Raw genomic sequence first — 27,092 nt, forward strand, 5'->3', positions numbered from 1 at the left:
CCTGACAATATATTTGGTTTGTACCACCTTAACTTCAATGACATGCACATATGGTTTTCCTAATACCTCTGTGATGGATGCATTTATGTGTCAACTTGTCCAGGTAATGGTGCCTAGTTGTTTGGTCAAGCAAGCACTGGCTTGTTACTGTGAAGACATTTCATAGACATAAATCACCAAGGAATTGATTCATCTATGGCTAATTAAATCTACAATGAAATGAGGACATTACTGTCAACAATGAGAGGCTTCTCATCCAATCCCTTGAAGGCTTTATAAGAAGAAGTGATGATTTCAGCAGTCAGGAGATTTCCATCTCTGCCTCAGTCATCCAGTTCTCCTGGGGAATACAATGAAAGCCTTCATTGAAGTTCCCAGCTTGCAACTTGCCATATGGAAGTTGGACTTGTGCACCCCCACAGTTTTTAAAAGCTCATAGCATTTACAACGTCTCCTGTAAGTAGTTTCTCTTTAAAAAACATGGTATGTGTATGCTCAGGGGACTTGAATCTCTGGACTGCCCATGTACCACCTGGGCCCTGAGCCTCAGCAGAGTTGCAACCTCTCCTCTCCAGTTTGTTGGACTTACCCAGGTCAGCTAACGGGGAGGTGAAGATGGTCAACCACCACACCAGGGAACCAAGAGTGCCTACAACTGGAAGCAGGAGAGTTGCATCCATCAGCCATTGGAATCTAAGCCCCTCTTGATCTAGAGGTGGAGTGGACATCACCATGCCAGGGTCCACAGAATGGAGGAATAAAATATGGATTAGAGTAGACTTACTGATATTCTACTATAAAACTATTGTGATTAGTAATAGAAGAAACTCTATCATTGATGTGGAGAAAGTGACCACAGTAGTTGCTGAGGGCAGGGAGAGGGAAGAAGAGATGAGGGGGCATTTTGGGGACTTGGAGTTGTCCTAAATGATATTGCAGAGTCAGATGCTGGACGTTATATATCCTTCCATAACCCACTGAATGTCCTGGGGGAGAGAGTGAACTACAGGGTAAACTATTAATCATATGGTACAGTAGTGCTCCAAAATGTGTTGGCCAGGGAAACAGACTTGGCCCAGTGGTTAAGGCATCTGTCTACCACATGGGAGGTCTGCGGTTGAAACCCCGGGCCTCCTTAACCCGTGTGGAGCTGGCCCATGTGCAGTGCTGATGCGCACAAGGAGTGCCCTGCCATGCAGGGGTGTCCCCCGCGTAGGGGAGCCCCATGCACAAGGAGTGCACCCCGTAAGGAGAGCCACCCAGCTTGAAAGAAAGTGCAGCCTGCCCAGGAATGGCGCCACCCACATTTCCGGTGCTGCTGACGACAACAGAAGCGAACAAAGAAACAAGACGCAGCAAATAGACACAGAGAACAGACAACCGGGGGGGTGGGGAATTTAAAAAATAAATAAATCTTTAAAAGAAATGTGCTGGCCAAGTGCGATGAGTGTGGTACAATGATGGGGGAGGTTGTTGGTGTAGGAGGAGTGGGGTGGGGAAGTGGGGGGTATATGGGAACCTCTTAGGTTTTTTATAATGTAAACTTTTTTGTGGTGTATGTATCTTCAAAAAAATACAATTTACAAAAATGATGGGGGTGGGGGTTAGGGTGTGTGTTATATGGGGACCTCATGTTTTTTGTTTTGTTTTTTACTGTGGAAAAGATTTATTAGTGTACCACTGGTTCTGATAAATTATTGGTTACTTATTACAGTAAATGATCAAGATTTTCATTCCAACAGTATTTTCCCACACATATCAGAATCTGGAAGCAATATTTCTTACTCAAAATGTCATTTAGGGTGGTGGACTTGGCCCAGTGTTTAGGGCATCTGTCTATCACATGGGAGGTCCGCGGTTCAAATCCTGGGCCTCCTTGGCCCGTGTGCAGCTGGCCCATGTGCAGTGCTGATGCGTGCAAGGAGTGCCCAGCCATGCAGGGGTGTCCGCCGCATAGGGGAGCCCCACACACAAGGAGTGCGCCCCATAAGGAGAGCTGCCTAGCATGAAAGAATGTGCAGCCTGCCCAGGAATGGTGCCACACACACGGAGAGCTGACACAATGAGGTGATGCAACAAAAAGAAACACAGATTCCCATGCCGCTGACAACAACAGAAGTGGACAAAGAAGACACAGCAAATAGACACAGAGAACAGGCAACGGGGGAGGGGGGGAGAGGAGAGAAATAAATAAATAAATAAATCTTTTTTTAAAATGTCATTTAGTGTTTCTCCCCCACTCCTCAAAACACAGAAACAGGTTTTTTAATAACTAGCCATTTACAGAATCATAAGATACAGGTCTTCATAAACATTAAACAAGTTACAGTTGAGGTACTTGGACAAATACTACCAACATTTATGAAGAAAAAGGTGGCAGTTTGAAAAGTGGTAAATATTACATGCGTTATGATAAACACACTATTCATGTCCTTCTAAAACCAAAATGGGGGGAAATCTTATTTCCATTCTGCCAAACACCGCCTAACCAGGCTGATCCAAGAGGCCACTCGCCCAAGCTACATACGACAGAAATAAAAACTCCAGGTTTACTCACTGAGGTAAACTAAAAAGTTAGACCAGGCTGCTTTAATGTACCAATGCTAGTTAGAAGCATTATCAAAAGAATAAAGATTTAATTATAAGTGGCCTGGGCTGCATACTGTAATGAGAATTTTGCTTAGTACTGAAAAAGAACCTGACAGTGCACATCCTAGAAAAGCTGTGGAATTATGCTTTTCTGACAATTCACCAGTTTGATGGTACCTGTACACCTCCCAGTGTTTCTAAGAGTTCTACATGCCAAGTAATTCTGTAACTGATAGGATACAAGCAAAAAGGAGACCAAAAGCAGACCTTGTATCAACATATACTAGATGGATAGATTTTTAAAAATTACATGATAAATGTAATTCATCAAATCAAATGTACTCATAAAGGAACACCTGTTTTATGTTATGTAAAAAACTGTTGACCGCAAATTGGGCATGCTTACATAACGTTTTACCTGGGAAAGCTGGTGAGTGGGATTTCTTACAAATATTTACTGCCATGATACAAAACAAATATGTGCAAACTGCAAGGTCCCTAAAGTAGCAGTTAAGAGTTTATATACAGAAAGATGTCACTATCTGATCAAATATGCAAGAGAAGAAATTTCCCAGAGTTTATAACACAGAACAATAACCACCACAGGCACCTCCCCTTGGCCTTCTTCCCTGTGTGACAGTTTTACTCCTTTATTCTGGTTCTCACTTTCCCACAGTCCAGGGGTCTGAATGATCTTTTCAGCAAGTTCCTCGAAGGCACATTGGACACCATCACAGGTCTTTGCACTTGCCTCTATGAATAACATGGAACGCTTTCATGCAAATTTCAGGCCTTTGGTTTTTGGGACTTGGAGTTGCCCTGGATGGTGCTTCAGGGACAATCACTGGACATTGTAAATCCTCCCAGGGCCCACTGGATGGAACGTGGGAGAGTATGGGCTATGATGTGGACCATTGACCATGAGGTGCAGAGATGCCCAGAGATGTACTTACCAAATGCAATGGATGTGTCATGATGATGGGAGTGAGTGTTGCTGGGGGGGGGGGGGGGGAGTGGTAGGGTGGGGGGGGGGTTGAATGGGACCTCATATTTTTTGAATGTAATATTTTTACAAAATGAATAAAATTTAAAAAAAATTTTCAGGCCTTTATTTCTATCAACTTCATGATTTTCCTTATCAATTTTATTTCCAACTAGTATGTTCACTATGTCATTTCTTGTGCAGTATGTTTCCAATTCATTTAACCAATTGTCCAGTTTAACAAAGGTATCTCTTCTTTGTAACATCATAAACTAATATAACACCCTGTGCACCTCTGTAATAACAGGGAGTGAATGTTCTGAACCATTCCTGACCAGCGGTATCCCATATTGCAAGTTTAGCCTTATTTCCATCCACTGAAATTGTTTTCACTTTAAAGTCAATGCCTATAGTTGCTGCAATTTCTGGATCAAATGTATCATCTGTGAACCTCAAGGGCAGGCTGGACTTGCCCACCCCACTCTCGCCAATGATGAGTATCTTCAGGGTGGTCAGCACATCCTAGTCCATCCTGGCCGGCTCTGCTCCTAACCCAGCTGGCAGCCCTGGCCTGGCTCTCAACCCTGCCCCTGTAGAGCTCCTCATGTTTTTTTAAAATGTATCATAATGCAGACCCATAGGATTTTGGAGCAAAGCCTTAACCATCCTCTTGTCCTTATGAGAAACATCTTCTGACCTTCTGCTGGGCCTTAGTAGTGATTGAATGCTTAACCATGGGCCACCAGGTTACCATGAGACCTGTCATGAGTTGGGTGTTGTCCATTCTACTAAGCCATAAAGTTGGGCATGCACCGCAGCACTCCATCATAAAATGGAAGTGGTATACATGAGATAGCAGGTCCTGACGGCACAAGTATAAGTTACATAAGTCGTCAAAATGCCCATGGTCCCCACCCCTACCACAATACCTTCTCTTTCTCAGCTAAGAGCTAGCACCCCTTGGGGATTTCCTTTCAATCAATTGACTGAGGAAGAGAAAACCTGGGCCTGGTTTACAGATGATTTTGTATAATATGTAGGTACCACTCGAGAGTGATGTCCATTTCTGTGATGTCCCTGAAGGACAGTGGTGAGAGTAAATCTTTGCAGTGGGTGGAACTTCAAGCATGCACCTGGTTGTTCATTTTGCTTGGAAGGAGAAATGGCTAGAAGTGTGTGTGTGTACTGATTCATGGACTGTTGCTGTGGCAGTTTGAGATGATTTTATGAATTCCAAAAAGAGAAAGATTTTGTTTGTAAACTATTCTAGTCCTCTGGTTGCATTAAATTCAGCCAAGGGGCCTTTGATTAGATAACTTTATAAGATCAATTTAGGGCTTTTGATTGGGCTATATTAGTAAGGCATAACTTAGGTTGGATCTCTGCCTCCTTGCTAGGTCTGATACAAATGGACACACAGAGAAAGACTGAGGCAGATACAAGAAGAGAGCTCTGTCATTTTTGCTCCTGCCATGTGATAGAAGGAAGGCTCAAACAGCTGTGGCCCTGGTGAAAGATGAGCCATTTGCCTGAAAGCTCACAGCTGAAATTAGGAAGAGAGCAGAACAGGTGAGATTGATATAGGAAACCCGCAGGGACAAGCCCTATGTCAGATTGCAGCTGAAACTGGGAAGGAAGTGAAGCAAGCTGAGCCACAGAAAGGAAGCCTGAAGAGGAAGGAGAGACCAGGCAGAGATAACCTGACATTTTACTTCAACATGCGATAGCTGACTTGGATTAAAAAAACACCTCATATGGTGCCTTGAGGTAAACTTTTCATGGCCTTGGAACTGTAAGCTTTGACCCTAAATAAATCCCCATTTTAAAAGTCAACTTTGCATTGGCTCCCCTTTGGCACACTAAGGCAATTGCCAAGGGTTTGCCTGGATGGTCAGGGAATTGGAAGAACATAATCGGAAAATTGGTAACAGAGAGATCTGGGGAAGTTTTATGTGGATAGACTTTCTGTTTGGGCAAAAACATGAAGATATTTGTGTCCCACCTGAATGCTCAAAGCAGGTAACTTCAGCAGAGAAAGATTTTGATAACCAGGTAGATAAGATGACCCATTCTGTGGATACTAGTTGGCCTGTTTCCCCAGCCATTCCTAGGTGGAGGGATGGAGGTTATGCATGGGCTCAGCAACCTTTACTTCCACTCACCAAGGCTGACCTGGCTATAGCCACCATTCCCCCAGTTGATCACCCTGCTACCTGATGGCAGCATGATTACATTAGACCACTTCCATTAGGGAAGGGCAGCATTTTGTTCTAACTGGAATAGATACATACTCTAGCTATGGGTTTGCCTTCCTTATTTGCAAAGCTTTTTGCCAAAATTAACATTCATGGACTTATAGAATACTTTGTTCACAATCATGATATTCCACACAGCATTGCTTCTGATTGAGGAACCCACTTCACAGCAAATGATGTGTGGAAATGGGTACATGCTCATGGAATTCACTAGTCTTACCATGTTCCCCATCATCCTGAAGCAGGTGAGTCAATAGAACAATGGAAGGGCCTTTTGGAAACCCTATTACAGTGTCAACCAGCTGACAATACCTTGCAGGGCTGGGGCAGTGTTCTCCAGGCAGCTGTGTGCTCTAAATTAGTGTCCACTCTATGGTGCTATTTCTCCCCTAGCCAGGATTCACAACTCCAGGAATCAAGGACAATGGATACATTAGTGGTATCACTCACTATTAACCGTAGTGATTCACAAGGAATATTTTTGCTTCTGGTCCCTGTAATCTTAAACTCTACTGGTGTACAGGTCTTAATTTCAGTAAGAAGAGTGCTTCCACAGGAGACAAAACACTGATTCCACTGAACTGGAAATTAAGACCATTACCTGGCCACTTTGAGCTCTTTATACCTCTGAATCATTAGGCAAAGAAGGAAATTACTGTACTGACTTTGGTGATTGATCCCAACTATCAGGGGGAAATAGGACTGCAACTGGACAGTGGAGGTAAAGAAGGGTTTGCCTGGAATACAGGAGATCCCCTAGGGCATCTCTTCATATATACCATGCCCTATGATTAAAGTCAATGGAAAACTACAACAACTCAATCCAGGCAAGACTAACAATGGCCCAGAAACTTCAGGAATGAAGGTTTGGGTCATCTTACCAGGCAGAGAACCATGTGCATCTGAGGTGCTTGCAGAGGGTAAAAGGAATATGGAATGGGTAGTGGAAAAAGTTAATTATAAATACCAGTTGTAAGCACGTGACCAGTTACAGAAATGAGGACTGTAATAGTTATGAATATTTCTTCCTCATTTTGTTATAAGGATGTTTGCATATATACATAAAACAAACATCTTTGTCTTCTTCCCTGTCTTATCTCCTTATCATATGACATATGGTATATTGTGTTCATGTCATAATATTTAAATTATAGGATATAAGATTTAAGAGTGAATATTTCCCATGGATTTGCATCCTATCCTGGGGAGAGTTCACACATGTCCAGTTGTATGAAGGGCAATTGAGTACTGTTAGGTGAAAATATGCCTATGATTTTTTATTTAGAAATTAAGTTTGATTTAAGGTGATGTGTATGGCTGCCAAGTCGACAAGGGTTGATTGTGATGGTTAAGTTCATGTGTACCTAGCTATTTGTCCAAGCAAACACTGGCCTGATTGTTACCATGAGGACATTTTGTGGACTCAAATCATCAGTATGTTGATTGCATCTATGGCTGATTACATCTACAATCAACTGAGGAGATTGCCTTCAACAGTGAGAGATGTCTCATCCAAAGGAGAAATCATGATTTCATTAGTCAGAAGAGAGAATTTCCATCTGCACTTTAGTCAGCCAGCTTTCCTAGGAAATTCATTGAAAACCTTCATTGGTGTTCCCAGCTTTCAGCCTGCCCTACGGAATTTGGGCTTGCCCATCCCCATAGTCATACAAGACAATTCTTATGAAAATATCATAATAGTTAGATATCTCCTGTTGGTTCTTTTTTCCCTAGAGAACCTTGACTAATATAGGCTGTTTGATAAAATTCCCCTCTGAAGCCATATGTACCTGAACTTTCCTTTGTTGAAAGGATTTTTTAATCTCTTTACTAGTTATTGGTTTGTTGAGATCTTTTGTTTCTTCTTGAATTAGTGTAGATAGTTTGCATATTTCCAGAAACTTGTCCATTTCATTGATGTTATCTAACTTGTTTGTGTAACTTGTTTTTATAATCCTTTTTATTTGTGGACTCAGTAGTAATGTCCTGCTTTTCATTTCTGATTTTAGTTGTATCCTCTCTCTTCTTGTCATCATCAGTCTAGCTAAAGTTTTGTCAATTTTATTCATCTTTTCAAAGAACCATTCTCTCTATTGATTTTTATTCTCTATTTCATCTATCTTCACTACAGTGTTTGTATTTTGCCTTCTCTCACTTTGTTTTTAGTCACCTCTCTGTTTTCTAGTTCTACTGGTTTTGAGATTCCATTTATGATTTGAAATCTTTCTTCTTTTTTAATGTACCCATTTAGATCTATAAATTTCCCACTCAGCACTGCCTTTGTGGTATCCTGTAAGGTTTGGTATGTTGCAGTTTTATTTTCCTTTGCCTCAAGGTATTTTCTAATTTCCATTGTGATTTCTTCTTTAACCCATTGATTGTTGATGAGTATGTTTAATTTCCACATATTTGTGAATTTCCAGTTTCTCTATCTGTGACATTTTAAAGCTGGATGGACCCACAAAAGAATGTTCTTAAAGTTAATTCATTTCTGTGGGTGTAACCTACTACAGCTGGGACATTTTGATTAGTTATTTCATTTGAGCATGGTGCACTGTGGATCTTAATCCTTTTACTAGAATCCTTTATAAATTGGGTGAATGTGGAGAGAAAAAGCTGGAAAAAAGACACTGAAGCAACATAACCTGGAGAGAATGGAGAGCCCAGCAGATACCACCATATGTCTTGTCATGTGTCATAGGGGACCAGGATTGCTGGCAGCTGTTCTTTGGGAAGAAAGCATTGCCTGATGATGCCTTGATTTGGACATTTTTCTCAGCCTCAGAAATATAACCTTGTGAGCTAATAAATACCCACTGTAAAAATCAACCCATTTCAGGTATATTTCTTTCAGCAGCCTAGCAGACCTAAATGCCATTTGTTGTTGATTTCTAGCTTTATTCCATGTGGTCAGAGAAGATACATTGTATGACTTCAATATCTTTTAATTTACCATGACTTTTTTTGTGACCTAGCATATGGTCTGTGCTGGAATATGATCCATGTGCTTTTACGAAGAATGTATATCGTTCAAGTCTTGTATTTTCTTATTGATCTTCTATCTGATGTTCTATTCATTTTTGAAAAAGACATGTTAAAGTTCCATATTATTAGTGTAGAGCTTTTGGTTTCTTGCTTCAAATCTATCATATTTGCTTCATGTATTTTGGGGCTATGTTGTTAGATTCATGTATACTTATAATTCATATGTCTTCTTGTTGAACTGACTCACTTATCAGTAGATATTGACCATCTTTGTCCCTCATAACACTTGTTAACTTAAAGTCTATTTTATGTGATATTAGTATAGCTACCCCAGCTCCCTTTATTACTACTTGTGGTATAGGTTTTTCTATCCTTCACTTTCAGTGTACATATGTCTTTGGATTTAAGGTGAGTCTCTTCCTGACAGCATATACTTGGGTCATGCTTTGTTATCATTTCTGCCAATCTCTGCCTTTTGGCTGGGTGTTTTAATCCATTTACATTTAAAATAAGTACTGATTATTCAGGACTGTCTTCTGCCATTTTGCTACTTAGTATTGGAAGTCTTAGACCCTTTTGGACCTTTAAATCTTCTGTTAATGCCTACTTTTATATTTGTTTGATTTTTTGTGTTGTGCCATATTGAATGCCTTTTCATTTCTATCTGGGTATATTTTTCATATCTTTCCCTTGTGGTTACCATGGTATGTTAGTAAGCCAAAGGGGTACTGATGCAAAGTACCAGAAATCTGTTGGATTTTATAAAGGGTATTTATTTGGGGTAAAAGCTTACCATTACAAGGCCCTAAAGAGCTCAGTTCAAGGTTACTTTCTCACCAAAGTCAGTTGTCCTGTGTTAAAGCAAGATAGCAGGTCATCTGTGCCTGGTCTCTCAGGGTTTCCATTACTGGGTCTGGTAAGGGCTCATTTCTTTTTGAGCCTTCTCAGTTGCTCTGTTCTCTTCAGCTGCAAACTGTCAGGTTCATCTCTGGCCCCAGGCCTTTAGCTGTTTGAGCTTCTCCTTTCTGTCACATAGCAGGACAGAAATGACCAAGTTCTCTCCTCCTCTGTGTATCTTCTTGTGTGAGTATCTGTTTATATAGGCCCACCAAGGGGGGAGGGACTCAACCTGAGTTATTCCCTAGTGAAGCAGTCAGATCAAAGCCCTAATCTTAACATAATTTAAACAAAGACATCTCAGCTGGATGTAATACAATCAAAGGGGATCACTTCCAGAGGAATAGATTAGTTTACAAACATAATCTCTAATTTTGGTGTTCATAAAAAATCTCAAACTGCCACACATGGGGTTAAATTTAACATCCTAAATATATATCAGTCATATTTGATGTGATACCAACTTGACTTCAATGGCATACATATACAGTTTTCCTGTTCTCCTTGTCCCCCCACCTTTTTTTGGTATTTGTTAACAATTATATCTTTGTACATTGTATGTCGAAAGCCTCAGACTTATCATTGCTTTTTATGCATTTGCATTTTATCCCCTGTAGGAAGCAAGAAGTGGAGTTACATAACAAAAAATACAATATTATGCTACTGGCATTTATAATTACCCAAATGGTTACCTTTCCTCGAAGTCTTTATTTATTTATCCTGATTCAAACCACTGTCTAGTGTCCTTTGAACTCCCTTTAGCATTGCTTTTAGGGAAGGTTTAGTGACGATAAAGTCCCTCAGTTTTTGTTTATCTAGGACTGTCTTAATCTCTCCCTCATTTTGGGAAGAAAGTCTCACTGGATATAAATTTCTTGTTTGGCAATCATTTCTTTTTCAGTACTTGAAGTATTTCAACCATTTATTCTTTCTGCCATGGTTTCTGATGAGAAATCAATATTCAGTCTAATTGGAATTCCCTTGTACATAACATGTTGCTGTTCTTTTGCAGCTTTTAGAACTCTCCTTGTCCTTTGCATTCTTCAGTTTAATCAGTATATGACAGGATGTGTTTTTCTTCATTTTTTAAAATCTTGTTTGTTGTTATCTGGTCTTCTTGGATGCATATTTTCATGTCTTTCACTAAGGTTGGAAAGGTCTCTATCATTGTTTCTTTGCATATTCCCTGTGTCCCTTTCTCTCTTTCTTTTTCTGGAACTCCTAAAATGCATATATTGTTATACTTGATGGTGTTCCAGAAGTCTCTTAGGCTATTTTCACTCTTCTATAATTCATTCTTTCTTCTCCTCAGCCTTATTTCAGACTTATTGCAATTGTGTTGTCTTGGAGTTCACTGATTCTTTCTTCTGCCAGCTCCATTCTGTTGTTGAAACTCTACTGGGAATTTCAACTCCAGTAGTTCCGTTTGGTTCCTTCTTGAAATTTTTGCTAATTAAATGCTGTGATCAGCAATTGGCCTGTACCCATCCCGGATCTTGGGGAGTGGTTTTTTTTTTTCCAGGTGAAATAGACTTTTATTATCTTTTTTTTTTTTTAAGATACAGAGATCACACAAAATGTTACATTAAAAGGAGAAGTGGATTTTAATTTCCCTTTCTGGCACCAGAAGTTTTTGCTAGGGACTAGGACCCACTGCACCCAGCTGCAAGACTAGGGGATGGTCACAAGTAACCATTGTGGAGAGAACAATTTATTGGGTTTTACTGTAATTTACCATCCTGCTCTTCTCTGGATACTGTCCAGTGTTTTACTGGACTTTGTAGTTTCCAAATAGTTTATTTAGACAGTTTCTGTCTATTTCATATATTTTTGGGGGGTCTGATTCCTGGAGCTACCTACTCTGCCATCTTCCTGCAATCCTCTCCTGGAATTAATTTTTGTATAGTGTGTGGGGTAGGGGCCTTCAAGCATTAGTGCTTAGCAATGGAACTCTAATGATTCTGGGGTTTCTTTCTTTTCTCTGTATCCCTTCATCAGCTATTATCTGAATCCACCTCCACATCCCTATTCTCTATGTGTCTATCTCATTTCCCAAATTGATTCCAGACCGATAGAGAAAAAGGAGAGGGGGAAAAGAGGTTTACTCATTAATGCTACTTCTCCCTCCCTTCTTTCTCTCTCCTTCCCATTCACGAACATGTGCACACACATGTAAACCCACCACACAGGCTGTCTCAGATATCCAACTGCTTTAACCAGAAGCTGTTTTTTTTTTTCATTTCCTGTCATGCATCCTCAGGATTTATCATGCTGTTACTTTTCATGCCTTGAAATTCCTATTGAAAAAGAGCATGATTTCCTTCCACATTTCCTGACTTTATTCTTATGGCTTTTTAAAAATATTCCTTGGCAGAGATAAGAATACTTTAACATGGCTCCTCGGGAAACAGAGGTTGGCTGTCACTGTGGGCACCAAGGTGGAAGGGAAAATGGACGTTAAATGTGTGGAACCAAGGTAAATGGGGGGTAAGAGAGGAGTTTCATGAGAGTACACAAGGATGGATATAAAACATGTAATATTACACCATAACATATAGGAGATGACAGACTGATAATGTAAACCATAATGTAAAACATAGGATAACTAAGAATGTAAAAAACTGTGTATCCTAAAGTATGCACCACAATGTAAGCACAGATGTCACCTTGTTAGAAAGCAATTGTCTCAGACTCTGTACATCACGTTAAGTAAATATGATGTGAATAGGGTGTAAGAGTATCGATGTGGAAGGGAAAAGGTTTTGTGGTGGATGTATGGGAGTGCTGTATATAATATATATATGCATTGCTGTGGTCTAGGACTCCTGTGAAGAGAAGCTCAATAATTAGGGGAAAAAAGAAAAGAAAAGAAAAGAAAAGAAAAAGATAGGATGTAGAATTTTTTCCAAGTCAACACGTATTCTTTATCTAACCTTTAAACCCATCGCTATATGCCATTTCCTAGTAAGGGACCCTGACATTATATCGGGCTTCAAATTTCAGGGAGTTCTGGATCACAGAGTGGTTCAACAATGGCAATGGAGGGATACTGGTATGGGATACCATTGACAGGTGATATATGGCTGACAGGGAGCTATACAGAACATATGTCCAGGGTGCATGGTAATGTTTGGATATACTCATAGTGGCAACAATTAAAAACCACAGCAGGGGGGGTACTGGGTTCCTGGCCAGTGGTGCTCTGTCGTGGTCCCTAGGGGAGCAGCGACAGTCTCCCAGGTGCAGCGGCGGGGACCGGGAGGGAGTGGGGGTTCAACAGTGAGCCCCTGACGCTAATGACTATGCTTGTGAGCTGATGGGCCTGAAATAAGAACAAGGCCTAGAGCAGCATTGTGCCTGGGAATTTCCTCCTGTCAGCCTTCATGTTACTCAAATGTGGCCAGTCTCGAAGCCAAACTCAGCATGTAAATGCAATGCCTTCCCCCCAGTGTGGGACATGACACCCGGGGATGAGCCTCCCTGGCACCGAGGGACCACTATCAACTACCAACTGATGATGCAACTGTAAAATGACCTTATATGGAAGGTTCAATGCGGATCAGCAGAATATCCCTGTCTACATAAAATAACATGACTTTCAAATGCTGTTTGACCTAAAGTAAGGGGGAAATGGAAAGAAGAAATGAGTTTATACGGCTACGAGTCTCTAAAAAAGAGTCTGGAGGCTGTCAGAAGGATTGCCCTTGTGCACAACTGAGCGGGGTCTGAGAGACAGATAGAGCAGGTACAACCCCCAGGTATTGGTTCCTTTGAGGGCTAAAGAGACCCGTGGGAGTTATGGTCATGACCGATGGGGTTAACTACCAGGTCCGATGGCCCCTCTTTGGAAATGGTGTTTATGTGTGATGAATCTGGACTCAGATGGGATCTCCCTTCATAAGACTTTCATGCTAATGTGCTGGAGGTGCAGTTGGGGTTGGGGTTGGGGATATATTTGGGGGAATTGAATCTCTGGACTGACAGTGTGATGGCCAGGTCCTGAGCCTCAGCAGACTCCAGCACCTACAGTCTGATTTATTGGACTCACCACACTCAGCTAAGATGGAGTTAAAGAACCACCACACCATGGAGCCTAGAGTGATTACAACTGAAAGTGGGAGGATTGCATCCAGCATCCATGTGGAATCTGAGCCTCCTCTTGACATAGAGGTGCAATGGACACAACCAATCCAGTGTCCACATAGAAAAGGTGGCATTGGATTGGGAAAAGTGGACATGGTGGCTGATGGGTATGGGGAAAGGCGGGAGGAGATGAGAAGTGGAGGCATCTTTGGGACATGGAGCTGCCCTGGATGGTGCTTCAGGGGCAATCACCGGACATTGTAAATCCTCACAGGGCCCACTGGATGGAATGGGGGAGAGTATGGGCCATGATGTGGACCATTGACCATGAGGTGCAGAGGTGCCCAGGGATGTGCTTACCAAGTGCAATGGATGTGTCATGATGATGGGAATGAGTGTTGCTGGGGGGGGAGAGGTGGGGTGGGGGTGGTGGGGTTGAATGGGACCTCATATATATATATTTTTTTAATGTAATATTATTACAAAGTCAATAAAAAAAAAGAATATTTTAACAGGCTTTCCGCTGTCCTCTGGAGAGAATGTCAAGAATAGGTGAGTTGATTATGACTGATCTGAGTGGGGAAACCTCATAAAGTATCCACAGAAATACAGAGTTTCCTTGATGAGCTGTAAGCTTCAGTAGATAACTTTCTTTTTTAAAAAATTATGTGAAAAAAAAAGGAACAGTCCAAAGAGGGAAGTTTCTTTACCCCTAGTCTGTGACCCATAGTTACTAGCAGATAAATCAAAATGCCTTTTTACAAGACTCTATGCTAATGAAGTATGTTGTTAATGCGGGAAAGTGTGGGAGGCGGAGGGAGTGGGGCATATGGGAATCACATATTTTTTTATGTAAGATTTATGTAATATAAAGCCTCTTTAAAAAGAAAAGAAAAAAGGAGAGACTGTTATTGGAGTGGTCTAAGGAGGACAGTGTCCTCTTTGGAAGCGCAGATGTTGGTAGCAGTGGACAGGAAACAGAGGCACCCTCAGCTAAAGCAAAAGAGTAATAGACCCTGGATCTGACTCTGATCCTCCAAGGCTCTGCCTCCATCTGTGGGTGGTGCCCCAATACCTAGACAGGTCCTCATATTGTATGGAGCCCTTGCCTCAGCAATGCACTCATTTGAACCCTATGTTAGGGGCAGGATGGAGGTGAGGTGGTAGAAAAATTGACATATGGAAAATTGGAAGGGGCAAGAGGAATGGACACTTATATTCTGAACTTGAATTTGAAATATATTTGTACATATGGGGATTAGGTGGATAATCAAGAAGTATATTTAATTCTTGTTTTTTACAAATCAATTTTCTTGATACATATTAATAAAGCATAAATCCATCCAAAGTGTGTAGTGAATGATATTTGGTATAATCACGTAGTTGTGCATTCATCACTTCAATCATTTTTAGTGCATTTTCATTATTCTAGTAATTATAATAATAATAATAAAAATACAAAAACCAACCAAAAAAACTCTACCTCTCAATCTCTCTGTGCTTCCCTGCCGTGCATAGCTACTATTCTGTTTCCTTTACTCTAGTTTATTTGTATTCATATTTTGTAAAAACTGTCTTATCTGTGCAGTATCACCTGTATTTGTATTTTACATAAGGTTTCACTATCTAATATAGTCCCATGTTACATTTTTAAAGTTTTCCTTCTAGTAATATACATGACCTTAGACTTTCCCTGTCAACCACTCTCATATAATAGCTCTGCTATTTACAAACACTGTGATGTGCTCTCACCATTTCCATTTATCTCCAAAGATTTACAAACAAACTTTTAACCAGTTTGCACAGATTAACCCTCAGCTTTCCATTCTCTACCATCCATTTTCTGGTGACCTGTATTCTAATTATTGACTCCATGAGTTTACATAATATATTCAGTTCATGATAGTGCAGTAATACAGTGTTTGTCCTTTTGTGTGTGATTTGCTTACTGAACATAATGTACAGGTTCATCCATGTTTTCAGATGCTTTATGACTTCATTTTTTCTTACCACTGCATAATATACACCGCAATTTGTTTATCCATTCCTTGGTTTATGGACATCTGGGTTGTTTCTAACTTTTGGCTATTACGACTAATGCCACTATGAACATTGGTGTGTAGATGTCTGTGTCATTGCTCTCAGTTCCTCTGGGTATATACTCAGTAGTGGTATTGCTGGAATACAGATATATGGTAAATCTATATTCAACTTCTTTAGAAACTATGAAACAGTCCTCCACAGTGGCTATACCATTCTACATTCCCATGAACAGTGAATAAGACTTCTATCTCTCCACATCCTCTCCAACATTTATAGTTTTCTGGCTTTGTAGTAATGGTCACTCTAATAGGTGTGAAATGATATCTCATTGTAGTTTTGATCTACATTTCCCTAATCACTAGTGATGTTGAACATTTTTTCATGTGTTTCTTCACCATTTGTATCTCTTCTTTGTACAATTGTCTTTTCAAGTCTTTTGCCAATTTTTTAATTGGTATTTTGACTTTTTATTGTTGAAATATATGATCTCCTTATATATAATGGATATTAAACCCTTATCAGATACATGATTGATGAATAAATTTGTCCATTGGACAAAGCCCTTTGAGGTGTGAAAGTGTTTAAACTTGAGGAGGTCACACATACCTATTTTTTCTTTTATTGCTCATGCTTTGGGTGTAAGGTTTAAGAAACCACTGCCTAGCACAAGATCATGAAGATGTTTTCCTACATTTTCTTCTAGGCGTTTTATGGTTGTCACTTTTATATTTAGTTCATTTATTTTGAGTTAATTTTTGTATAAGGTGTAAAAGAGGGGTCCTCTTTCTTGCTTTTGGATATGGCTATTCAGTTCTCCCAGCACAATTTATTGAATAGACTGTTCTAGCCCAGCTGGGTGGGCTTAACAGCCTGGTCAAAAAACACTTGACCATAGATATGAAGATCTATTTCTGAGTTCTTTATTAGGTTCCATTGGTTAATTTGGTTTTATGCCAGTACCAAGCTGTTTTTGTCTTCCTTCCTTCCTTCCTTCCTTCCTTCCTTCCTTCCTTCCTTCCTTCCTTCCTTCCTTCCTTCCTTCCTTCCTCCCTTCCTTCCTTCCTCCCTCCCTCCCTCCCTCCCTCCCTCCACTGTAGCTAAGTAATAAGCTTTATGGTCAGGAAGTGAGAGTTCTCCCACTGTGTTCTTCTTTTTAAGATGTTTTTGGCTATTTGGGGCCCCATACCCTTCCAAATAAATTTGATAATTGGCTTTTCCATTTCTGCAAAAACAAAAAACAAAAAAAAAAGGCTGTTGAGATTTTATTGGGATTGCTTTGAATCTGCAAATCAGTTTTGGTAGAATTGATATCTTCACAATATTTAGTCTTCGAATCAATGAACATGGACTGTCCTTCCATTTATTTAAGCCCTTGGTTTCTTTTAGCAATGTTTTGTCCTTTTTCTGAATATAGGTCCTTTATTAATATACTTGGTTAAGTTTATTCCTAAATATTAGATTGTTTTAGTTGCTATTATAAATTGAATTTTTTCTGATTTCCTCCTCAGATTGTACATTAGTAGCATATAGAAATGCTATTTTTGCATATTAATCTTATATCCTGCTACTTAGCTTGTTTTAAATTTAGTAGTTTTTTTGGTGTGGATTTTTCAGGATTTTCTAGATAATAAATCATATCATCAGTGAATAGTGCAAGTTTTACTTCTTTCTTATTTGGGTGCCTTTTCTTTCTTTATCTAGCTTAATTGCTCTAGCTAGAACTTCTAGCACAATATTGAATAACAGTAGTGACAGTGGGCATCCTTGTCTTCTTCCTGATCTCAGCAGGAAAGCCTTCAGTCTTTCACCCTTGAGTTCAGTGCAGCTGTGGGTTTTTCATATATGCACTTCATCGTATTAAGAAAGCTTCCTATCTTACTTTTTGAGTATTTTTATCAAGAAAGAGTGCTGTATTTTGTCAAATACCTCTTCTGCATCAATCTAAAGGATCATGTGATATTTCTTCTTCAATTTATCACTGTGGTTTATTACACTACTTGATTTTCTTGTGTTGAATCACCATTGCATACCTGGGATAATAATCACTTGATCGTGGTGTATAATTATTTTAATGTGCTTTTTGATTGTTTGCAAGTATTTTGTTGAAGATTTTTGCATCTATGTTCATTAGAGGTATTGGTCTGTGATTTTCTTTTTTTTTTTTTTGTAGTATCTTTATCTGCTTATGGTATTAGGGTGATGCTGACTTCATGGAATGAGTTTGGTAGCATTCTTTCCTATTCAATTTTTTGAAAGAGCTTGAACAAGATTTGTACAGATCGTCTTTGAATGACTGGTGAAATTCACTTATAAAGCCATCTAGTTCCATGCTTTTCATCTTTGGGAGGTTTTTGGTGACTGTTTCAGTGTCTTTACTTTTGATTGGTTTGTTGAGGTCTTCTCTTTCTTCTAAAGTCAGTGTAGGTCGTTCATGTGTTTCTAGGAATTTGTCCATCTTATCCTCATTGTCTAGTTTTTTGGCATACAGTTGTTCATAGTATCCTCTTATGATCTCCATTATTTTTGTGGAATTAGAGGTAATGTCCGCCCCACCTCCCTTTGTGACTTTATTAATTTGCATCTTCTCTTTTTTTCTTTGTCAGATAGCTAAAGGTTTGTTGATTTTGTTGATCTTCTCAAAAAATTTTTTTTGTTTTTGTTGGTTCTATTGTTTCTTTGATCCTGATTTCATTTATATCTGCTCTGATATTTACTATTTCTTTCCTTTAGCTTTGTTTAGGATTAGTTTGCTATTCTTTTTTTAGTTACTCCATGTGTACAGTTAGAGCTTACTTTTAGGTTTTCTTTTTTTACTGTATTTATTGGAGGCTATAAATTTCCCTCTCAGCACTGCTTTTTAAAATATATTTTTATTTATTATTAGAGGAAACATAGATTACATAAAATCTTACATAACAAATATAGGGAATTCCCATATGCTCCACTCCCCACACCTCCCACTTTTCCCACATTAACAACTTCTTTCATTAGTGAGGTACATTCATTGCAATTGATGAACACATTTGAAGCATTGTCACACAGCATGGATTATAGTTTACATTGTAGTTTACACTCTCTCCTGCTCCTTCTGTATGTATGGCAGGATATATAATGTCCTGTATCTGTCTTTTCAGCTCTGCTTTTGCAGTGTCTCATGAGTTTTGATATGTTCTGTTCTCATTTTTATTCATCTCAAGATATATGCTGAATTGTCTTGCAGTTTCTTCTGTGATCCGCTGAATATTTAAGAATGTGTTGTTTAATCTCATTTAGTAATGAATTTTCCCTTTTTCCATCCATTATTGATCTCCAGCTTCATTCTGTTATGGTCAGAGAAAATGTTTTGTATAATTTCAGTCTTTTTAAATTTATTGAGACTTGTCTTATGACCCAACATATCATCTGTTTTGGGGAAGAATACATGAGTGCTTGAAAAGAATGTATATCCTGCTGTTTTGGGGTACAGTGCTCTATAGATACCTGTTAGGTCTAGTTCATTTATCATATTATCCAAGCTCTCTGTTTCTTTATCTTCTGTCCAGATGTTCTATCCAATACCAAGAGTGGTGTATTGAAGTCTCAAACTATTATTGCATAGACAATTATTTCTCCAAGTTTCCCAATGTGTGCCTCGTGTATCTTGGGACACTCAGGTTAGGTGCTTAAATATTTAGTATAGTTACTTCTTTGTGAATTATCCCTTTTAAAAATATATAATGACCTTCTTCATCCCTTATAACAGTTTTGCATTTAAAATCTATTTTAGGGGATTGAGGCAAGATGGTGTCAGCTTAAGTGGGCAGTCATTACCTCTCTTGCAAAAAATGGCTGAGAAAGGGCAAGATCCTGCCTGAGTGAGCTGTTTTAGGAATGCACCTATCAGGGGGCTTCAGGGCACTGAAATGGAGGGAACAGTATAGAGATTAGAAGCCCAAGGGAAAAGCCTGAGCTTCTCACCCTGGTGTCTGTAAATGGCAGGCAGCTAAGCCCCACCCTCAAGGCAAAAACCCACTGCAAACTGCCTGACTCCCACCAGCCACCAAGCGGGAGGGAGTGTTCTCCAGGAGGAAGAGGGTTCTGGAGAAGGGTGGAGAGTGGTTTCTTTTCTGTGGGTTTGGTTATGTGGACCCCCTTTGAACTTTAGGGAGCATACCAACTGGCAAGAGGTGGCCCTGGAAAGAAGGGGGAGACGGATCTGCTGAGGCAGCCTGATTTACCTAGCCGACCTGGGAGAGAGGAACTTGAGCTTGGAGAGGGCAGAGTCAGGCAATTTGATGCGTCCTGGGCTGGAAATGATCAAAATCCCAACTCCCCTAGGGAGGTGGGCAGTAGGAAGCACTTAGTAACCTCCTAAGGGCCTATTTAAGGTTCCGTGGGAGGAGGGGGAGGTCTGGAAGAGGGTTTAGAGTCTTTTCTCTGTGGCAAGTTCAGATACCAGGGTTCCATTTGAATTTCTGGAGGGAACTCAACTTGACCAGAAGAGATGAAGGGGGAAACCGATCACACAGGCTGTCATCTCCTGCTACCCTGGGAGAGAAAGCACTAAGAATAGAAAGGGGACAGGGACAGACAGGCTCCTAATTATCAGGAATCTACCCTACTGCAAAGAGTCAAAACTGCCCTTGGGAAAGCTACTGGATAGGTCTCTAGCTCACAGAACCAATGAGAAAATTTAGCTCAGTGGAGGAGTCTCCACTCTGAATATTCAAGGTCCCTGGTTCTATTCCTGGCTTCCTTAGAGTAGTGATCAGCTGGGTTATCAAACATCCAGCTGATACTTTAGGACAGGGAACACAGAAACAGCATTTTTTTGTCTTTATTTATTTTTTTAATATTACATTCAAAAAATATGTGGTCCCCATATATCCCCCACCCCCCTTACCCCCTCCTCCCCCATAGCAACAATCTCCTCCATCATCATGAGACATTCATTGCATTTGGTGAATACATCTCTGAGCACCGCTGCACATCATGGTCAATGGTCCACACCATAGCCCACACTATCCCACGTTCCACCCAGTGGCCATGGGAGGACATACAACATCTGGTAACTGTCCCTGCAGCATTACCCAGGACAACTCCAATTCCCAAAAATGCCTCCACATCTCATCTCTTCCTCCCTTCTTCTTTTTGTTAGCTTCTCTTGGGTCTCTTATTTTTCTCAAAAAATGTTCCTTTCTTTACATTTAATTTAGTTTAGTTACTAAAACCCAGTTCAAAACCTGCAGGTGGGCAGCTGCAGAGTAATTGATTGATGAACATTGGCAGCCTGAGAAGCTCCTCAGGGTCCTAAGAAGGAAGGCTGTTTTTCCTAAGTTTTTGTTTTATTATTCACTTGAGTGTTTTGTTGTTGTTGTTGTTGTTGTTGTTCCCCTCTTTGTTTCCTACCCTGTTTTCTTTATTTAAATTAGGTGCTGCTGTCTGGTTTCTTGTTTGCTGTGTTTCCCCATCCTTTGTTTCCCTCCTTTTTTGTACACCAATTTTGTCTACCTATGCAATTTCTTTTCCTTCCTTCATCTTCCTATCTTCCGCCTTCTGTTTCTGTTCCTACATTCCACTTCTCATTGTTTAGTCTTTGGTTTTCCTTGTTTTTATTTCTGTCTCCTCTATTCACTGTTTTCTTTCTTTTTTCAACTTTTTTTCTTATTGTCTTTCTTTTCTCTTTTCCTCTCATCATTCTGGCCTTTTTGTTCCTTCTAGATATTTTTCTCTATTTCCTTTTTCATTTCATTGTTCGTACCTTACTTTATTATTCTTATTCCTCTGCACTTCTTTTTTTTTTTTTTTTAAAGATTTATTTTTATTTATTTAATTCCCCTCCCCTCCCCCGGTTGTCTGTTTTCTGTGTCTTTTCGCTGCATCTTGTTTCTTTGTCCGCTTCTGTTGTCGTCAGCGGCATGGGAAGTGTGGGCGGCACCATTCCTCGGCAGGCTGCTCCCTCCTTCGCGCTGGGCGGCTCTCCTTATGGGTGTACTCCTTGCGCGTGGGGCTCCCCTATGCGGGGGACACCCCTGTGTGGCACTGCACTCCTTGCGCGCATCAGCACTGCACATGGGCCAGCTCCACACGGGTCAAGGAGGCCCGGGGCTTGAACCGCAGACCTCCCATGTGGTAGATGGACGCCCTAACCACTGGGCCAAAGTCCGTTTCCCGTCCTCTGCACTTCTTATATGAGTTAATTATTCATTTTCCTAGGTCTTATACAGTTCCTCTTCTACTTTTTACTATTTTTATACTATCATCCTTTTTCTCTTCTTACCTATTTTCCTTTTCTGGCCCTATTTTTCCTTTCAAGGGAACATAGATAACAGCAAGGAAATAGAATAGGAGCAACAAAGTTGTCAAAGAGAAAATTTACCACACACACAAAAAGAGCAAATAATAAAACCCTAGAGTAGAAGGAGAAACTAATCAACTGAATAAAACCATTAAGATAAAGAGATACCTAAATACCAACAAAAAATTATAAGCCATACTAAGAAACAGGAAGACATAGCCCAGTCCATTGAATGAAATAAAAACCAGGAGGAGATGCAAAACATGGAACAACTAATCAGAGATGTCTGAGGAAATATCATGAACCAACTTAATGAATTGAAGAAAGAGATTAAGGATATTAAGATGACACTGAGATGACATACTAAAGAAATTGTAAACATACATAAAAAGATTAACGGATATGATGGTGATGAAAGGCACAATGCAAGACATCAAAAATACACTGGAAACCCTAACAGCAGATTTGAACAGGCAGAGGAGATAATTAGCAATGTGGAAGACAGTACATCTGAAATCAAAACATATAGTAGAGCAGATACATGAAAAGATAGAAAAAATCCAGCAGTGACTTAGGGATCTGAATAACAACACAAAATGCTCAAACATATGCATTATAGGCATCCCAGAGGGAGAAGAGAAAGGAAAGGGGAAGCAGAAGTATTGGAGGAAATAATGGCTGAAAACTTCCCAGCCCTATTGAGGAAGATGGATGTACATGTCCAGGAAGCTCAGGATACCCTAAACAGTGTAAATCCCAACAGGCCTATTCCAAGACATATACTTGTCAAATTATCCAATGCTCAAGACAAAGAAAATACTGAAGGCAGCAAGAGAAGAGAGAACCATCACATACAAGGGAAGCTTGATATGATTAAGTGCTTATCTCTCATATGAAACCATGGAGGCAAGAAGACAATGTTATGACACAGTTAAGCAGCTAAAAGAAAAAACCTCCATCCAAGAATTTTCTACCCAGCAAAACTAGCATTCAAAAATTATGGAGAATTCAAGATATTCATAGATAAACAGAAATTAAGAGAGTATGCCCATAAGAAAACTGCCCATCAAGAAATACTAAAGGGAGTGCTGTAGGTTGAAAGGAAAAAACAGGAAAGAGAGAGTTGGAGGAGAGTGTAAGAAAGAAAAAAGAAAGAAAGAAAAACAATATATGACATACATAAAACAAAAGAAAATATGGCTAATGTAAGTAGTTCCTTGAGAGCAATAAGAAAGAGTGTTATTGGATTAAAATCACCAGTGAAGAGACACAGATTGGCAGAATGGATAAGGAAATATGACCCATCTATACGCTGCCTACAAGAAGCCTACCTTAGACCCAGGAATTCAAGGAAGCTGAAAGTGAATGGCTGGAAACCAATTTTACAAGCAAATAACAACCAAAAAAAAAAAAAAAAAAAAAAGGTTGGGAGTAGCTATACTAATATTGGACAAAATAGACTTTAAATGCAAACCTATTTTAAGAGACACAGATGGACACTACATATTAGTAAAAGGGGTAATCTTTCAAGGAGAAAGAACAATCATAAACATTTATGCACCTAACCAGGTGCCTCAAAATACATGAGACAAACACTGGAAAAAGTAAATGGAGAAATAGATGCCTCTACTGTTATAGTAGGGAACTTTTATACTCCATTATCACCATTGGACAGAACATCTTGACAGAGAATCAATAATGATACAAGGATGTTGAATAATGCATTAGAGGATCTGGACCTAATAGACATATAAAGAACACTGCACCCAAATACAGCAGGATAATACTTTCTTCTCCAGTGCACATGGATCATTCTCCAAGATAGAGCACATGTTGATCCACAGAACAACTCTCAATGAATTCAGGTATATTGAAATTATACAAGAAATTTCTCTGACCACAATGGAATGAAGCTGGAAATCAGTAAGGGCCAGAGCACCAGATTAGGCACTAAGATATGAAAGTTAAATGACACATTTGTAGACAGTGGGTCAAGAAGGGAATTACAAAAGAAATGAGTAACCACCTTGAAACGAATGAAAATGACAACATATCATATCAAACCCAATGGGAGACAGCAAAACTGTACTGAGAGGGAAATTCATAGCCATAAATGCATGTATCAAAAAAGTAGAGCTAAAATCAAAGACCTAACTGCACACCTAGAGGAATTATAAAAAGAACAACAAACTAACCCCAAAGGAAGTAGAAAGAAGGAAATAACAAAAATTAGAGCAGAACTAAATGAAATAGGAAGTAAAAGAAATGCACCAGAAAAAATAAACATAACCAAAAGCTGGTTCTTTGAGAAGATCAATAAAACTGACAAACCCTTAGGTGGACTAATAAAGAAAAAAGAGAAGAAGATGCAAATACATAAAATAAGAAACAAGGAAGGGAATATCACCACTGACCCCACAGAAATAAAGAGTGTCATAAGAGGATACTTTGAAAAATTATATTCCAACAAGAAGGAATATCTAGAGGAAATGGACAAATTACCAGAAACACACAGGCAGCCTACATTGAGGAAAGAAGAAATTGATGAACTCAACAGACCAGTCACAAGTAATGAGAGTGACAGAGTCATCAAAAATTTCCCAACTAAGAAGAGCCCAGGACCAGATGGCCTCACAGTTGAATTCTACCAAACATTCTGGACGTCAGTCCTGTTCAAACTCTTCCAAGAAACAGAAGTAGAAGGAACATTGCCTAGCTCATTCTATGATGCCAACATCACCCTAATAACAAAGCCAAACAAAGACACCACAGGAAAGGAAAACTCTACACCAATCTCTCTAAGGAACCTCAATGCTAAAATACTCAACAGCACATCAAATGAATTATACACCATTACCAAGTGGGTTTTATTCCTGATATGCAAGGATGGTTCAACATAAGTATATCAATTGATGTAATAAACTACATAAATAGATCAAAAGAAAAAAATCACATGATCATCTCTATAGATGCAGAAAAGCATTGTACAAAATATAGCACCCTTTCCCAATAAAAATGCTGCAAAGGATAGGAATAGGAGGAAACTTAACACGGTAAAGGGTATATATGAAAAACCAACAACTAACAACATATACAATGGTGAAATCCTGAAAGCTTTCCCTCTAAGATTGGGAACAAGAGAAGGATGCCCACTATCACCTCTCCTATTTAACATTGTGTTAGAAGTACTTGCTTGAGTACTTAGGCAAGAAATGATAAAAAAAAAAAAAAAAAAAGGCATCCAAATTGGAAAGGAAGAAATAAAAATTTCACTATTTGCAGATGACATGATCCTATACATAGAAAGCCCTGAGAAATCTACAACAAAGCTTCTAGAGCTTATAAATGAGTTCAGTAAAGTCACAGGTAATAGATCAATGCACAAAAATTGAATTGGTAGCATTTCTCTACACCAATAAGGAGCAAACTGAGGAGGAATTCAAGAAAAAAAATCCCATTTAAAATAGCAACTAAAAGAATCAAATACCTAGGAATAAATTTAATTAAAGATGTAAATGATTTATACACAGAAAACTATATAACACTGTTAAAGGAAATCAAAGACTTAAATAAATGGCAGAATATTTCCTATTCATGGACGGGAAGTCTAAACATCATTAAGAAGTCTGTCCTACCCAAACTGATCTACAGATTTAACACAATCCCAATAACAATCAACACAGCGTATTTTACCAAATTGAAAAAACTAACTATGAAATTTATTTTGAAGGGCAAGAGGTCCTGAATAGCCAAAGTCATATTGAAAAAGAAAAATGAAGTTGGAGGAATCAGACTACCTGACTTTAAAAGATACTACAAAGTTATAGCAGTGAAAACTGCATGGTATTGGCACAAGGATAGACATACTGATCAATGGAACTGAATTGAGAGTTCTGAAATAGATCCTTGTATCATCTGATATTCAAGAAGGCCACCAAGCCCCCTCAGCTGGAAGAGAATGGCCATTTCAACAAATGATGCTTGGAGAACTGGATATCCATATTCAAAAGAATGAGAGAAGGACACCAAGCCACACCTTATATAAAAATCAATTCAAGATGGACCAAAGATCTAAATATAAGAGCCAAGACCATAAAGACCTTGGAAGATAATGTAGGGAATCATTTACAGGACCTTGTAATAAGAAATGGTTTCATGAACTTCATATCCAAAGCACAAGCACTGAAAAAAAAAAAGATAAATGGGATTCCTCAAAAATTAAAATTATTTGAAACTCAAAGGGGCTTGTCAAGAAAATGAACAGACAGCCTATCAATGGGAGAAAATAGTTGGTTACCGTATATCTGAGAGGAATCTAATATCCAGCATATGTAAAGAAATCCTATATCTCAAAAATAAAAAGATGAACAACCCATTTAAGAAATGGGGAAATGATTTGAACAAATGCTTCTCCAAAGATGAAATACAAATAGCCAAAAAGCACATGAAGAGATGCTTAACATCACTAGCTATTAGGGAAATGCAAATCAAAACTACAATGAGATATCATCTTATACCCTTTAGACTAACAGTCATTAAAAAACAGAGGACTACAAGTGTTAGAGAGGATGTGGAGGAATGGGAACACTTATCCTCTGCTGGTGGGAATATAGAATGGTCCAGTCATTGTGGGGGACAGTTTGGTGGTTCTGCAGGAAGCTAACTATAGAACTGCCATATGATCCAGCAATTCCACTGCTGGGTATATACCCAGAAGAATCGAAAGTAAGGATACGAACTGATATATGGACACCAACGTTTATTGTGGCATTATTCACTATTGCCAAAAGTTGGAATCAACCCAAATATGCATCAACAGAAGAATGGATAAACAAAATGTGGCATAACACGGGAGGTCCACGGTTCAAACCCTGGGCCTCCTTGACCCGTGTGGAGCTGGCCCATGCACAGTGCTGATGCGAGCAAGGAGTGTTGTGCCACACAGGGGTGTCCGATGCATAGGGGAGCCCCACATGCAAGG

At 39.4% G+C, this 27,092-nt stretch overlaps 1 long non-coding RNA gene and 1 pseudogene across 1 annotated transcript in view; one reads left to right on the forward strand and one right to left on the reverse strand.

Annotated features, from left to right (window-relative positions):
* Positions 1-3,000: 3,000 nt before the first annotated feature.
* Positions 3,001-4,102, reverse strand: LOC131273545 (ras-related protein Rab-18-like; annotated as a pseudogene).
* Positions 4,103-5,902: 1,800 nt separating this feature from the next.
* The window catches only part of LOC139436545 (uncharacterized), a 33,872-nt gene continuing 12,682 nt past the window's right edge, over positions 5,903-27,092 (forward strand). The window contains exon 1 of the long non-coding RNA XR_011645862.1: positions 5,903-6,071. This is a non-coding gene — a long non-coding RNA (uncharacterized lncRNA). The remainder of the gene's footprint in view (positions 6,072-27,092) is intronic.

The sequence above is a fragment of the Dasypus novemcinctus genome, chromosome 15, assembly GCF_030445035.2.
Source record: "Dasypus novemcinctus isolate mDasNov1 chromosome 15, mDasNov1.1.hap2, whole genome shotgun sequence".
Classification (NCBI taxonomy): Eukaryota; Metazoa; Chordata; class Mammalia; order Cingulata; family Dasypodidae; genus Dasypus; species Dasypus novemcinctus.